Source organism: Pristis pectinata, chromosome 7 (genome assembly GCF_009764475.1).
Source record: "Pristis pectinata isolate sPriPec2 chromosome 7, sPriPec2.1.pri, whole genome shotgun sequence".
NCBI lineage: Eukaryota > Metazoa > Chordata > Chondrichthyes > Rhinopristiformes > Pristidae > Pristis > Pristis pectinata.
In genome coordinates this window covers 95,837,098-95,854,256 of record NC_067411.1, presented here as the reverse complement: position 1 = coordinate 95,854,256, position 17,159 = coordinate 95,837,098, and positions in this window count along the sequence as shown.

Below are 17,159 nucleotides of genomic sequence, written 5' to 3'. Positions count from 1 at the left end.
TTCTAAATAGGAGAAGAAACTTTAGTATAGCACGCTGATTTCCTAAAGTTATTCTTCACCAGATCACAAATAATTACTAAAATAAACGTCTATCATGAAATATTATTTAATGATTGACATTCTGAGATCAGTTCCCTGTATTGAAGTGAGTGTAACATCAGTTAGTTTCCTAGCATTAGTTTTTGGAAGCAAAAAGACAAACTATTTCTCTTAACATTTACCATAAATCAGGCCAATTTCTGTAAATACATGTATAGATGAATCAACTGTGAGTTAATGGTCCTGCAGTATACAAAATAATCTTTATTTCCCAACTCTACTAAGAAAGCATGGTTTACCATATACATTTTATTCAGTTGATAGCTACACAGAATACCCGAAATATGATGGAATTGTTGGTTTGCCTAATAATCTTTCAATGTACAGGCTGTGGTTTTCCTGGGAAAAAGAGATGGCCTGATATAGGTCTTTAAACTGTTAAAGGAATTCAATAATGTGAATATAGAGAAGGTATTTCTCATTAGGGGGAATTCCAATCTTGAATATTCACTAATAAAGCAATATGGAATTCAGAAGCTTCTTAGGTGGTTGTGAACATTTGGAAGTCACTACCATGTGGAGTGGCTGAGGCAAAAATCACTTCTAGAAAGGAGTTACATACGTACAGAAGGAAGGAAGGAGAAGAAGGACACGTTGATTGGATAAGATTAAGAATGGTGAAAAGAACATTGAGCATAAATGCCAGCATGGACACATTGGGCTGTAAATCCTACATGATTCAGTTTTCATCATCTGGGAGAATATTGTTCTTGACATCCAGTCTTTTATTTTATCGGGTCCTTTCCAAAAACTTCAGTGGAACTGACTCTCAGTTAGCACATAAACTGTGGTGTTGCTGGCAGATCTAGGATCTCGGAAGAACTCATTATTGAAATAATACAATGAGATTTTCTAAGCTTACTTGAATCATTGGAGCAGGCCTAGTTTGATACGTCATTCAAAGAATGAGAGCTACGACAAAGCAACATTTCACAGTGTGATGTCGGACCATAGATGATGTGTTCATGTATTTCTGCAACAGCTTTCCCATTCACAGATGAAAATACCATGAAGCACTGCTAACACGTGAACCTCTATAGAATGGTTGTGATATAGAAGGAAAATTCACAGCAGCACTGTTGAAATTGACTTTATTCAGTTAATTCAACATGTTGTTGGAGCAATGAAAGTGAATTTAACTCTAGCTTCTGTCCTTAACATTGACAAAGCTTTCTCCCACAATCATAGAGGCATCAACACACAAACATGTTCTTTAGCTCATTATATCCATGCCAACTCATTAAGAACTCATCCATGCTAATCCCGTTTTTCATCTGGCATCCCCATCAACATTCTCCAAATCTCCTGCCATCCCCTACACAAGGGACAATTTATTGTAGCCAATTAACCTATCAATCAGCACATTTTTGTCATTTGGGAGGAAGCTGGAGCACCTAGGAAAAAGTCATGTTGTCACAGGGAGAATTTGCAAACTCCATACAGAAATGGACTAAGGAAAAATAAAACATTTTTTTAACCTTAGTATTCTTAATTGTAAACAATGTTAAAAAAAATCTTTAGAGTGTTTTGAGATTCCTGGGCAAAATGAGCAAGCTTGCTCAATTGAGAAACACGATGATGCTGGAGGAACTCAGCAGGCCAGGCAGCATCCGTGGAGAAAAGCAGGCGGTCAGCGTTTCAGGTCAGGACCCTTCTTCAGGACTGAAGAAAGGGAAAGGGGAAGCCCAGTATATAGGAGGGAAAAGCAGAGCAGTGATAGGTGGACAAAAGATGGGAGGCGGGGAGGGACATGTTGGGCTTCCTCTTTTCCTATCTTCAGTCCTGAAGAAGGGTCCTGACCCGAAATGTTGACCACCTGCTTTTCTCCACGGATGCTGCCTGGCCTGCTGAGTTCCTCCAGCAACACAGTGTTTCTCATCGAGATTCCAACATCTGCAGTCCTTTGTTTCTCAAGCTTGTACAATTGTTTGATCTAAGTAAATTATAAATATATGCATAAATACATTCACTAACTTTACACAGGAATGTTTTGAGAATTGCAATGGTGTCACAAGTAGTGGAAGCCTCTACTGAGAAGTAAGTTTTCACTAAACATCTCTTTCAGGGCATACATGTCCTGAAGTTCTGCAGCTCACAAACCCAATGGACCATGCTTGTCCTTGCCTTCCAGAGCGAATACACTTATATTACAATATATTGAGTTTGCAGGGCTATGGAAGGTTATCTAATTTTGTATCAAAAGTTCTTACCCATTTACAAGTACATTCCTATGACCCTTGCAGATAGTAGCCGTGGTGCCTTCACATCATGCTGTAGCCTTGGGAATGTTTGACCAGATCCTTCTCTAATTACTCTGACTATTTCCCCTTTACTATTACTGTTGAACTGGATGTACTGTTGACAGCCACCAAATGTTCTTCAGTTGCAGTTCCCATATCTGCAACCTACGCTGACCAGAAGGAGGTGGGCAGCAGATGCATGTTAAATCATCGTCTGTAGGTTCCCCCAACGTCACATCATCCTGACCTGCAAAAATATCGGCGGACATGCATTGTATCAGGGTTGGAATCTTGAGCTAGCAACACTCATGACAATTCATTATTTAGCATTACATAGGTGTGGAATGCAATATGTGCTTGTTGGTCATTTGGGGGAGTTTGCCATTACAATATGAAACTGTGCTTTATTTTAAGTGCATAACATATAATTTACCTGACCCTGAGTTTCCTTGAAAGTCTTGTATTGCAGTAGCTTCTTAATAATACACCATCATTTCCCAATTGTTATTAATCAACATAAAATTTAACAATTATAGTCAGTTACCCTCTTTCAACAGATAGTATCTTCCAATTAATGTTCTAAATAATCATTGAGTATCATTACATTTAAAAAATGCAATTAAAACTAACAAATGATTTTTTTCCATAAAAAATACAGGAAAAAGAAGAACAGAAGCTGGAAATAAAACAAAGGTAAAACATGAAAATATTTTGAAATAAAAGATACAACTGGCTTCTCAAGAATTTAGTAGTTAATAACTCTTCTCACTGGGCTCAATCCAGAACCAGAAAGGGAGTGTCCAACTCAATCCATGGATAAGGAGGATTATGCTGTAGTATCTGGCTGATTTAGTGAAACTAGCTTAACCAGGTTTCAGATTTCCAACGGTAACTTGTACTCAATGCTGATGGGATGCTTTTCTGGCTTAATGGATTGGAGGCTATTATCCAAACCACTAGCACCTGCTCCTTTTCTGTAAGACTAGCTTATGGACTGGAAAATTTACGTCTTTGTAGAAAATTTAAATGTCTTTTGGAATCCATTGCCTGGAAGTTGGATTGTGTAATGCCATGTATGCTGAAGGTTGGGGGTCCAAGCTGCGAGCCTTGAGACAGGAGGGGGAATGAAAAATCAGGTTTGGAAATGGAATATTGGTACCATAATGGATGGAAGCTGAAATAGCAAAGGAAAGTAAGGCACTTGCAGGGATCCTAATCAAATGCTATGGTATTAAAACCTGATGTGCAAGTTATGGCTGCTCCTGAGAAAATTTGATGCAATTTCCCCAGTAATGTTCCAAAGGCAGCAATGCACCGTGAATTACATCTCATCATGTGCAACCAATGATGAACTTGCATCAAGCAATCTAGTGAAAGTCATTTTGGGAAGTACCTGGTCGAATGAAGAAATGGTGCAATGCAATTGAAATTGTAAGCCATAGATTATTTTTATATTTATCCATCGCAGGTAATATATAGGGACCACATGTATATAAAATATTCTGAAGCTGTTGCTTGGAAGAAAGCTGTCAGTTTCAATATGCTATTTTGCTGATTCTCTTCAGCTGGCAACACTAGATCTCGGTTATGTTTCTAACAGTAAACATTATGAATGATATTTCTAAAAGAACGCCTTATTTTAGTAGTAGATTGAATACCATTATTGTATTTTTAATATTTATTCTGTGACCTTATTTTCAACGGTGAGTTCTTGGAATAAGTAACCATTTGAAAGGACATTTCAGAAAGTATTTGGATCATTTCTATCAGTTCAACTTTTCCTCCTTTGACTGTTAGATAGATCATTGTTAATTGCTTTCCCCATAAATACTTAGTAATTTTCGTTGGACATTTAAGTGATTTTTCCTCTTGAATCTTATTCCTATTCTTTTTGTTGATTTATTATTGATTTATGAATATGAAAATTGACCACATGAAGAAAATGAGAGAAAAGGTAAAATAGAGAGCGGCAAGGACCAATTTGCCAAAAATGATAAAGCCAAAACTGTGCTGGTGAAAGTAAAAAGCAGACAAATGATAATAGAACATGATAGTTCTCACCATGTTTGTAATTAGCTGATTGGTCAGATTTTATTGGTAATCATTTGAAACATTGGCTCTGTTGCTTAAGAGTTGCTTGATCACCTTTGGGAAATAATGGAACAGAAGTGGAATTTATTGCACTCTTTGGATATTTACATGTAGTTCATTGCCTTCTTTAAACTGTATTGATTCTATTGCTATTAAATTTCCGCAGCTGTTCCATAATTAGCCACTATAACTTCAGCAGATCGAGAAAAGCAGCATTTATGCCCGTTGACTGGGATTTCATGAGATGGAGTTCATCAGAGACCAAAATGAAAATCTATAGATGGCCTGGTTAAGAAACTAAATTATTACTTTACATCAGTCTTCACCATAGAAGAAGAGGCTTCTAGAGTTTCAGCAAAGGAAAGTGTAGTTGAATAGCAGAATGGGTTAAACATTGACAATGGAGAGGTGCCAGAAAGAAAAACTGCACTAAGAGCGGATAAATCACTGAATCAGATGAGATGCATCCTAGGTTATTGAAGGAAGTAGGGGAGGAAGTTGAAGATGCTTTTGTGAAACTGCAAATTTCACAATCTTGTTCAAGAAGGGACGTAGTGATAAATCAAGCAACTACAGACCGATCTGTTTAACCTCAGCTGCGAGGGAAGCTCCAGAAGAATGATCAAGGAGAGAATTAGCAGTCACTTGCATCAGTGCTAATTGATTAGAGAAAGTCAGCGTCGATTTGTTAAAGGCAAATCATATCTAACTAACTTGCGTTTTTTTTGATGAAGTAACAGAAAAGTCAGTGAGGGAAATGAGGGTTGATGTGGTGAATGTGGAACAACATCTAATTTTCCTTGGCCATCTTTATGAGTTTCCCCAAGGCAGTAATGCTTATTAGGAAAGAGTTGTCCAAATGTTTCCCTTTGTAGTAATATGCATGTTCTATTGCTCCTGCTTTAAGAGAAATAATTATGATTTAAACTCTGTGAACAATATCCTGGGAGCTCTGATCTTATACCTGGAATTTTACAACACCAGGGGAAAGCATTTAGCCTATTTCTTTCTTTGTGGGCTTCTGTTCTTCCCGTTTCCCCATTCTTCTCCTGTTTATGGCATTTACATGTGCTGCAGACATGATGGTGGCATCATGTCTACACCATATGTGTGCACTCAGACAATATGGAATGCGCTAATGGAGTTAATGATTAGTGCAAATACTGTATGGCCAGTTTTAAGTACAAGTTTAGATGGATTACAATACCACCCACGAATCCAGATGGAAGGCCCAGCAAATTCAAAATGCCATTGGTGAATTAGAACATAGAACATAGAACAGCACAGCACAGAACAAGCCCTTTGGCTCACAATGTTGTGCCGACATAGCTAATCCCTTCTACCTACAGACTGCCCATATCCCTCCATTTTCCTCTCATTCATATGCCCATCCAAGCCCCTCTTAAAAGCCCCCAATGAATTTGCCTCCACCACCCTATCAGGCAATGCATTCCAGGCATCCACCACTCTTTGAGTAAAAAAACGTACCCCTCACGTCTGTTCTGAACCTACCCCCTCTCACCTTAAATGCATGCCCTCTGGTATTGGATCACTCAATAATGGGAAAAAGATATTGCTTGTCCACCCTATCTATGCCCCTCATAATTTTATACACTTCCAACAGATCACCCCTCAGCCTCCCATGCTCCAGAGAAAAGAGCCCAAGTTTGTCCAGCATCTCCTGATAGCACATGCCCTCTAATCCTGGCAGCATCCTAGTAAACCCCCTCGGCATCTTTTCTAAAGCCTCGACATTCTTCCTATAGTGAGGTGACCAGAATTGTACGCAATACTCTAAATGCAGCCTAACCAGAGTTCTATAGAGATGCATCATAAATTGTTGGACTGTTTCCTGTAAGAAATAGAGCTCATCGCAGAAGAGGGTTGGGATGGAGTGAGTGGGAGGCAGGATGATGGTGTTAGTAGGAGAAGAATAAAGATTGAAGACTGTGTGGTGCAAAGGCCACATGATTGCACAGCAGAAGTTGGCTGGCAGCAAAATGTCTATCAGGGTGGTATTTAATATGACTAATGACTGGAGCCCAAGGTAACATTGACTTAGATTTTTCTTCAGTACCAGAGGTGTTGCCACTAACCTCAGTCTTGTTAAGGCTTTGTTTGTTAGGTAGGTGCTGCTTTCATGTTGAGTCCTTCCATGTAAATGAAAACTCTATGACATGCAAGTTATTTAAAAATCACCCCATTGCACCCATCTGTACCACAGATAAAGGGTACATCATAAGGGAAATCCTAGAAATGCAGAGGGGGATAGGTGAGTCAACAAAAAGCTTTTAAATAATTTCCCACCTATATTTCTTCAAATCTTGGCTTCTTATCCATGGGTTTTTATATGTGCCTTTCAAAGAGTTTAAAAGGGCACAACAAACAATTTAAAACAGAATTCTGGGCCATCTTCTAATGTGGCTGTACTCTTTCCCATTGTATGCCGATGTTAAAACAGTGTTGCTCTCTAAGTAATAATTTCTGGTGGGTATCTCAGAATTTCGAGTTGAGTCATCATTCAAAGACTGTAATTATAGTATTTTAGCTTAATTTTTTGAAAGTTGGCTTCTACTGATTGAATTTAAAATGTAGAGTTTATTGACTAATTGCAAAAGTTTTGAAGAAACATAATAATCCAAGGCTTTGCTTATCTACATTTTAAGGCAATTGCAATGAACACATCACCAGAAATTCTTTGTAATCTCTGCTTGATGATTGCTCTTGGCAGCAAGTATGACCTGTATTGTGAATTAAAATGCCATATGTAGTACAAATGTAGTTTAGAGCTATCCATATATAAACCAGAATTAAGCACTTTAAGCAAACTATTTTGATGAAGTATTTTTATATTAGATTTAAAGTTCATTTATGGTATTGATTTAATGTAGACTTGATGACAATGTTATTTTCTGCCTGAGAAATATTCTTCTTGAACTCACATGTAAAACAAGTCAGCCACTGAAAAGATTGAAGATCAGTTTATTTATTAATTGCCAAATCAAAAACCATCAAAAATGTATTTAAGTATTAGATTTTCAAAAGCCAAGTTTTGTGCATTTAGTTAGTCCTTATATCACTTTATAGCATTGTTGGTACATGCACTGTGGGACTTGTCTTAAAAAAACACATAACACACTAAATGTTCAACATGCTATTTAGTTCTGTTTGTATCTACAAAATCATATTAGCCTGTGTCTCAAAATTTACTCCTTGGGAAAGTTGTCTTATGTAGGTTGTGTCCACTATCAGAAACAGGAATCACCTAAGTAAACACAGCATTTTCTTGATTCTGCGTTGCTTCATTCTCATGGATGTGCATATTGTTAATTCCATCTCTTTCAATCCCTGTTCAATTGCCGCCTTCAAGCGCAGCCCGATGATAACCATCTGCTTGTCTTTCCAATCTGGAAATGGAATGAATTAAGATCTTTCCTGTTCTCTAGATATGCCTGTAGTAAAGGCCAATGCAAAAATTACTTCAACTTTGAGCTTTTTTTTAGCAAAAACCCATTAGTTAAAAGTTCAGTGTACTTTTAATGCAATTAGGATAACGAATGCTGCTCTTTGGAAAGGAGAAAATGAAACATGGCTGAGGAAGAAATCAACAATATTGCCCAAAAGCACCATTACAATAATATCTACATTATACAGAGGCATGTTAATAATATCATGCATTAGTAAGTATTGTTTATCTTAGTTTTTACTGCAAAAGCACAACAGTAACACTGACCTTTCACCATGATTAACATTAAGAAAGTCAAAATCAACTTCACAATTTGCCCAGAGGTTTTTTTTTAAATCAATAAGCTAGCAAATGAATGCATATTTGAATTATTGTTTTAGGGAGATTTGCTGATGACCTCTGCGTTTCACTTGAATGACTTCATTAGCCCAGCCTTTAGAGGAGTTTTATGTAAGCTGTAACTAGTTCAAGAGCTTTAATTACCACCAGCTGACATTAGCAAATAAATACCTTATCCTACAAAGTCGGCTTCAAGATTAATGAACAGATATTAGAAGCTACAATCAAATCAATGTTTATTGTTTAATAAGTGTTGACAATAAATATTTCAAAAATTATTGCCCAGATTTTGCGCTCAGTGGTGTTCCACAGGCAGGTTGTTCTGGCCTGCCTATGTGACCATTTTATACCATGTGAGGCCATTAGATGCTCAGCACCTTGCTGCCTGGCTCCAGAACAGTCTCCACCAGGACATTTCCCTTGCTGGGTAAAGAGAAGGTGAGTAGGGGATAGTGAGAGCTCTGCATTGAGTGCAGGTGGCAGACCCCTGTTAGTAAAGCCATAGTCAATATCAAGGCATGCTGCAACGCCAAGCCATGCAAGTGATCATAGATTTCAACGTCAAAGTCAAAGTCGAGTTTATTGTCCTATACATAAGTACATGTATGCACAGGCGCAATGAAAAGCTCACTTGCAGCAGCATCACAGGCACATAGCATCAAATAAGCAGCAATCACAAGAAAAGCATAAATTAAACATAAATTCTACACAATTTTTTACAAGAAAAAAGCACAATTAGAACAAAGAAAGACGAGATAAGATCTTTATTAGTCACATGTACATCGAAACACACAGTGAAATGCATCTTTTGCGTAGAGTGTTCTGGGGGCAGCCCGCAGGTGTCGCCACGCTTCTGGCGCCAACATAGCATGCCCACAACTTCCTACCCTGTACGTCTTTTGGAATGTGGGAGGAAACCAGAGCACCTGGGGGAAGCCCACGCAGACACGGGGAGAACGTATAAACTCCTTACAGACAGAAGCCGGAATTGAACCCGGGTCGCCTGCGCTGTAATAGCGTTACGCTAACCGCTACACTACTGTTGCTGCCCAACAATAAAACAAAAGTCAGCATTGTTACAGAAATATTCTTCAGAAACTTACTTTGAATTTCCACGTTAACCAGCCCTTCATTGCAGTCCAAGTTGCCTTAAGTATTATTAAAGTAGGAGCTACTTATGGTGCAGGTCATATTGTGGTTGATGCTCCATGTTCATGTTGTATTCCTATTCTGTTCCTACCTCTTACTATGTAAATTTACCAAAGCATTATAGCTGTGATCTTCAATATGTCCTACAGCCTGCTGCTTACTGGAAATGTCATGAGTTTAAAACATGAAGTAGGAACAAAAGAAATGAGTTCAAACTGGTGTGTAACTGATTTCTGATTTTTTGTTGGACCATTTAAGAAGCAGAGACATTAAGCAAGAAGTTACAGATGATATTGGCACCTCATTTTTGATGATTGTCAGAGCTGCAGGCATTTCCCTTCTGGGATATCAATTCTTAGAAGCATACTCCCCACAGCAGCTGGACAGTAACAACACACACTTAGGTTGGTATGGAGAAGGCAGAAACACTGCGGGGGAGATGGAGAGAGCCCCTAGATTTAGTGAGAGAGGCACTCCACGAGGGAGTTCTTGTGCATCTGGAAGGGCAATAGATCCAGAAAATCCAAATCTGACAGAATGGTCTCCTCTGACAGTGGGAATCCCTGCAGTAAGAATCAGTACCACAAGAAGTTTCATCACCATACATCTTAAGGTTATTTGTCCGACCTCCAATCGTGGCTGTGTCTTCAACTGGCCAGGCTATGAAACAAGCAGTCATATCGGTTTGGCATGAATTGCATTTAAGATAAGATATCTTTATTATTCACATGTACATTGAAACACACAGTGAAATGCATCTTTTTGCGTAGAGTGTTCTGGGGGCAGCCTGCAAGTGTCACCACGCTTCCGGCACCAGCATAGCATGCCCACAACTTCCTAACCCGTACGTCTTTGGAATGTGGGAGGAAACCGGAGCACCCGGAGGAAACCCACGCAGACACGGGGAGAACGTACAAACTTGTTACAGACAGCGGCCTGAATTGAACCCAGGTTGCTGGCACTGCACTACAAAGGCCAGGACTGATGAAGACAACAAAATCTCATCTGAGGCATTTCTGAGGAAACCTGGAGCATTTCTGCTGCAACATTGACAGTCTTTGTTGCTGCAGTCAGCTTCTGTGATTGGAGAGTACATGACCAGGGTAACCAAGGAAGGAGTCGGTAGTTCTGGGCCCCAGGATCCATTCCTCAAACCATATCAAGGTGCTGAAAATGTCTGGGAGTTTCGACTCCCTCAGGATGATGAAATCTCACATGTTCTGTGGAACCATGGCATTTAGCCTGAGCAAAATCTCATAATCCAAAACTACCTGTACAATGGGAGAAGAGAAACCTTTCCTGTTCAAAACTCATGACTGCTGGTACTCGTGGCAAAACAGCCAACAAATCCTGGTACCCGAGAAGGCCTCTGATCCTCACTGCAATCAAGGTAGATGAAATGGTTTGTCCTTTGTATCTGGGTGGTCTCTCTGACGTGGCAGTGAGTGGCAAATTGGAAGATGCAGCAGAGATCAGCAGTGGCCACCTGGAAAGCTGAGCGTCAACACAATCTTGAACTCCGTGGACCAAACTTTAAAAGTTGAACACCATTGGGCACCCAGCAATCTTGTATTGAGTGGGTGTGTGAGGCATGGACTGACTTACCACACCAAGATAGGATTCTTAGCGATGATCAAGTCAGATCAAGTCAGGCATCAAAAAGTCTATGTGGTTGGGCTGAGGTTGAGTGGGATTCAGGTCTGGTTTTAATTCTGTCCCCAAGCAGATCTCCAGGATGATGTGGTCCAAGTTCTAACAAGACTGTGCTGTGTTACTCCAGTTTATGAGAGAAAGGCCAGCAACTTGTGGTGTCATCTCATGCACACCTCACGCCTGAAAATTTCTGCTCTAAATTTTCACTGGTGTGAAATTTTTCACTCTCCAGTGTGATCCCCTCCTGGTAAAATCAAAATTGGATCCAGTAAAGCCTCTTCTCAAGGCTTATGTGACTTATCAATTATCATCTTAATGGTGCACATTGAAGCATGGAAATGGTCGTGGTTCACTCTCCCATAGAAGCTAACAGACAGAGGTTGATAGAAGGAGTATTTGGCTGTGCTGACAAGTAACATTGAAATAAAAACAATCACATTAATAAAAATCCAGGTGATAAGTCAGTCACCTTGATGGAACACGATGGAATTTAACTCTGCAAGTTCCAAACTGGTCAAAAAAATTAAACCATTGGAGAAAATGTGGCAACACTTGAGTAACTAACCTTTTGAAACAATACTTTATTTTCCTGAATGTGAGAAGATTGCACCAGATGCCTGTGACGAACCGTGAATAAACCAGAAATATTGCCAAACCCTTTGGATTTCTTTCTACAAGTCCATGCCTCACACACCCACTCAATACAAGATTACTGGGCTCCCAATGGTGTCCAACTTTTAAAGTTTGGTCCGTGGAGTTCAAGGAAGTAACTTAGTAAATTACTTCTCCTGGAACCACATCTCTTTATGACTACTTTGGAAATCTGCTGTATGTAGTACATTATCATCCTGCCATTTAACTTGAATTTCTGACAATGCAATTCTCCTACTTGAAACACCCGACAAGAAAATCACATAACCCACTGCAGGTGGTTTAATCTGGGATTGTAGCAATAAAATCAAAAAATCTTGTTAGGTTTTACAATTTACCCCAATTAATCCACCAATACATGAACTATTAAATATTCGTTAGAGTCCAATATTTCTAAAGTTTCTTTTTATTAGATTTTTCTGGTTTGCAGGTTGATTTTGAAGATAAAAAATATGTCTTAATTAATGAACATTATTAATTTTTCAGTCCACTCATTAATGTTATTGTCAGCTCTGTGGCATTCTGCACAGTTTTCAATTCACAGTCGCCATGTGGTTCACAGTAAGTCAAAGTCGAGTTTATTGTCATATGAACAAGTACATAGATGCACAGGTGCAATGAACATCTTGCTTGCTGCAGCATCCCAGGCACATAGCATCATATAAGCAGCATTCACAAGAAAAATGTAAATTAAACATAAATTATACACAATTTTTACAAGACAAAAAACACAATTAGAACAAAAAAAGTCCATTTTAGTGCAAAGTGATCAGAGTGGTCATAGTGTTGCTGAACTGCAGTGGTGATTAGGATTTTGCTGGTTGGTTCAAGAGCTGACTGGTTGAAGGGAAGTAGCTGTTCTTGAACCTGGTGGTGTGTGACTTCAGGCTTCTGTACCTCCTGCCGATGGTAGCTACGAAAAGATGGCATGGCTTGGATAGTGGGGATCTTTGATGATGGATGTTGCCTTCTTGAGGCAGCGCCTCCTGTAAGTACTACCAGTGGTGGGGAGGGATGTGCCTGTGATGTATTGGGTAGAGTCCACGACTCTCTGCAGCTTCTTACATTCCTGTGCATTCAAATTGCCGTGATGCAACCAGTCAGGATACTTTCAACTCTACATCTGTAGAAGTTTTTTGAAGTGTTCAGTGACAAGACAAACCTCCTTAACCTTCTAAGAAAGTAAAGATGCTGGTGCACTTTCCTTATGATTGCATTTATGCGCTGGGCCCATAGAAGGAAAGCTTTAAGACTGCAGGGAGATATGGATGGCTTGGTCTATTGGGCAGAGAACCGAAAAATGGAATTAAATTCAGACAAGTGTGGGGTAATGTGTTTAGGGAAATAAAACAAGCCAAGAAAATACATAATGAAAGGGAAGCTATTGAAAGGTGTGGAGGAATAGAGGGACTTGGAGAGTATGCCCACAGTTTCCACAGGGCGGGTCGATAAAGTAGTAAGAAAGGTGTATGGAATGCTTTCCTTTATTAACCAAGGATATTAAAATGCTTTCCTTTAATAACCAAAGGATATTAAAAGAAAGATGTTATTATAGAACTGTATGCAACCCTAGTTAGAACACATCTTAAATACAGTCCTGGTCACCATGTTACAGGAAAGATGATTCCACTGGAGAGGATGCAAATATTCACAAGGACATTGCCAGTAATGGAATGTTTTAGCTAAGAAGAATAGTTGGAGTGTCTGGGCTTGTTTTCTTTTTGATAGAGGAGGCTGAGAGGAGACTTAATGGACTCGTGTAGGTATCTGGAACTCATTGCTGTAAATGTGCAAGAGGTAGAAATCCTCATCTCATTTAATAAGAAGGCTGAAGTCCTTCTGCTGACTGGCTAGGCATCTCTTTCTCAGCTGGTGTGGGCATGATAAGCTGAATGGCCTCTGTAAGTTTTTCATGTTCATAATAGTAGAGAGGACAAAGTAATCATGTTGACGAACGAATTAGTAAAGAATGAAAGGAATGTGAGGATTTTAATTGCCACCACATTGCAGTTTTTTAAACAGGATTTGAAACTTCATTATTTAGCCAATTGACTCTATTGATGTTTATTTTAAGAAAGGGAACATGCTTGGATTTTGCAAATATTGTACAATATTTTCTTCTATATTTTATCTCAGATGTACGCTGAAAGATTAACCTGGATGAGGTGGCAATTAAAAGGAAACTTCCTTTCGTTCTATACAACCTGTCCATCAATGAGATTATTTTGTCCACTGTATTAATTTGAGTCATGGAATCATAGAATCTCTGAAGTGATGAAATATTGGGCTGGATCATGTTGTTGGCTTGTCAGACGCTCCATGAGAACCATCAGCAGTGTGCAACAATACGAAAACATTCAACATGTTAGAGGGCAGATGCACCAGCATCTGATCTCCTTCTCCACCGCCGGACTCACAATGAGTCCAAGAGTGTTCCATCACTTTAGGGAGCTGAGGATACAATTTCCATCGGGTTCTTCAGGTGTATACAGCCATCATTGGCACATTTAATGCAGGTACAGTCATCTGAATGGGGTTCCCGACCTTCTTTATATAGGTAAGTTTAGATAAGTTTATTTCTCTGCATCTTTATGTCTTTAATTAGCGTTTTAAATCAAATTGCTTATTTAACTTTCAAAAAAAATAATTTATGCTTTTTTATGATTATTTAAATCAAGTTTCACTATTTTTGTAAGTTTCTTATCAGATACATCTGAAAACAGGCTTGTGACACCATAGATGATTAAAGGCTCTCAGTGTGGTGCGGAGTTTGGGTCTTGCCATGCTTGATCTGGGAGCTGGTCACCCCTCCACTCACAGGAGTCCTGCAGCTGTAATGCATGAGAATAGAGCAGGGACCAAAAATGGTCAGCAAGGTTGAGCACAATCTGGTCCAATGTAAATGTGTAACCTGCATACTAAGAAAACTACTCTGAAAACTGTGATTATTTAATATTAGCAGACACACAACCAAGAATTTGAATTGGACTAATTGGCAACACTGTGTGTTTCTGTAATGTGTGATTGTGTGTGTGTGATTTTTAAATGTACATTCTGACATTCTCATCATGAATTGAAAAGAAGTCACAGTACCTAGGTATAGCAGTATCTAAAAGCAGTTTCCCGACCATAATTATGGAAGTAGAAAAGGAAGTAGAACATAGAACATAGAGCAATACAGCACCGGACAGGCCATTCAGCCCAAGGTTGTGTCGATCTTGATGCTAAATGTCCTCGTCCTGTGTATCATCCATATCCTTCCATTCCCTTCATATTCATGTGTCTATCTAAAAGCCTCTTAAACTGCACCAAGCTGCCTGCTTCTACCACTACCCCCAGTAACCCATTCCAGGCACTTACCACTCTCTGTGTAAAAAAAACTTGCCCCCCACATCATCTTTAAACTTCCCTCCTATAACCTTAAAAGCTTGTCCGCTGGGGTTTGACATTTCTACTCTAGGCAAAAAATTCTGACTGTCCCCCCTACCTACTCCTCCCATAATTTTAAAAACCTCTGTCAGGTCTCCCCTCAGCCTTTGACACTCTAGGGAGAACAACCCAAGTTTGTCCAACCTTTCCTTACAGCTCATCCCCTCTAATCCAGGCAGCATCCTGGTGAACCTCTTCTGTACCCTCTCCACAATCTCCACATTGTTCCTACAATGGGGCGACCAGAACTGTCTTGGAGACTTGAGCTCCGAAAGTTGAAAGCTCCCTTACAGACACTATTGTCTATCACAGAGTGAAAGGAGAAGTGATTAAGGCACAAAGTAGAGAACTGCAGGATATGGAAGCTGTTATAAAACTAAAACAAGTTTGCAGAAGTATTTTTATTCATGCACAAAATGTTGGTTTCCTGGCATTTATTGTCCATCCCCAAACGCAACAGACAGCTTTTTTTTAAAATACTGCAAGCAGTGAAGTGAAATGATTTTAGTCTTGGAACAAGTCATATTTGGCATTAACCACAACAGGTTTTGTTTATTGTTAATGATCAGCTGTTTATGTTTCCATGGTTTTGGTACCATTGGATTTTAAGATTTTGTTGGATATGTTGAAAATGCTGCTGTGTTAACCAACAATAACTTGCACTCAATGAGGGCCTGTAACATAGATAAATATTCCAAGACATCTCACAAAGCACATGCTGAGCCAAACAAGGAGACATTAACAAGGTCAACAAAACATTTGGTTTTAAGAACGTGAGAAACAGGAGCAGGAGTAGACCATTCAGTCCTGCACTGCAATTCATTTAGATCACTGCTGATCTGTGACCTCAGCCCACTTCTCAGCACTATTCCCATATACCTTGATTCCCTTAATGTTCAGAAAGCTGTCAATCTCTGCGAACAATAAACAAAACAATTAAGTCTCCACATCCCTTCAGGGTAGACAATTCCAAAGGTTCACCACTTTCTGAGTGAAGACATTTCTCCTCATCCAGGCTTCAATGGTCTTCCCCTTATTCTAAGATAATGGGTTCTAGACTCCTCAGCCAGGTGAAACACCTTCCCTGCATCCAGCCTGTTAAGCCCTTTGGGGTGTTCAAAAATGTGGTTCAAATTCAGATTAGAAGAGGTTTGTGGAGGATTTGCAAAGCATGTGCCACCAGGCTCAAGGACAACTTCTATCCTGCCGTTATAAGATGATTGAACAGTTCCCTAGTACAATAAGATGGACTCTTGACCTCAGAATCTACCTAGTTATGACCTTGCACATTATTGTCTACCTGTACTGCACTTTCTCTGTAGCTGTTACACTTTATTCTGCATTCTGTTATTGTTTTTCCTTGTACTACCTCAATCCACTATGTAATGAATTGATCTGTGTGAATGGTTTGCTTGACAATTATTTCACTGTACCTCAGTACTTGTGACAATAATAAACCAATTCCAATGCCTGATAAATCTGACTGAGACTTTTGAAGAGTTAACTGAACAGAACAATGCCAGTGGTTGTTCTTAAAATGGACTTCCAGAAGAAAATTAATAGGGTCCCTCATAATGGACTATTAGATAAACTGAAAATCATAGAACCTAAGGCAAGTTGTCGATCTGGTTAGGAAACTGGCTCAGACAAAGAATAGGGTGCTCAACTTAGCACGATGCGACTTCTGACATGCCAAAATGATTTGTATTTGGAAACTTCACCACTTTCTAAAATAACTCAAGTGATGGGTTAGAAAGCCAAATATGGTAGTTTGCTGATAGAAAACAGAAAAAAGAACAGTATAGCACAGGAACAGGACACTTGGCCTACTATGTCTGTGCCAACCATGATGTCAAATTAAACTAATCCCATCTGCCTGAACCTGATCCCTCCATTCCCTGCACACTCATGTGCCTGGGTAAATTCCTCTTAAACTCCACTATCGCTTCTCCTTCTGCCACCACCCTGACAGTGTGTTCCAGGCACCGCTCTCTGTATAAAAAACTTGCCCCACACATCTCCTTTAAACTTTCCCCCTCTCA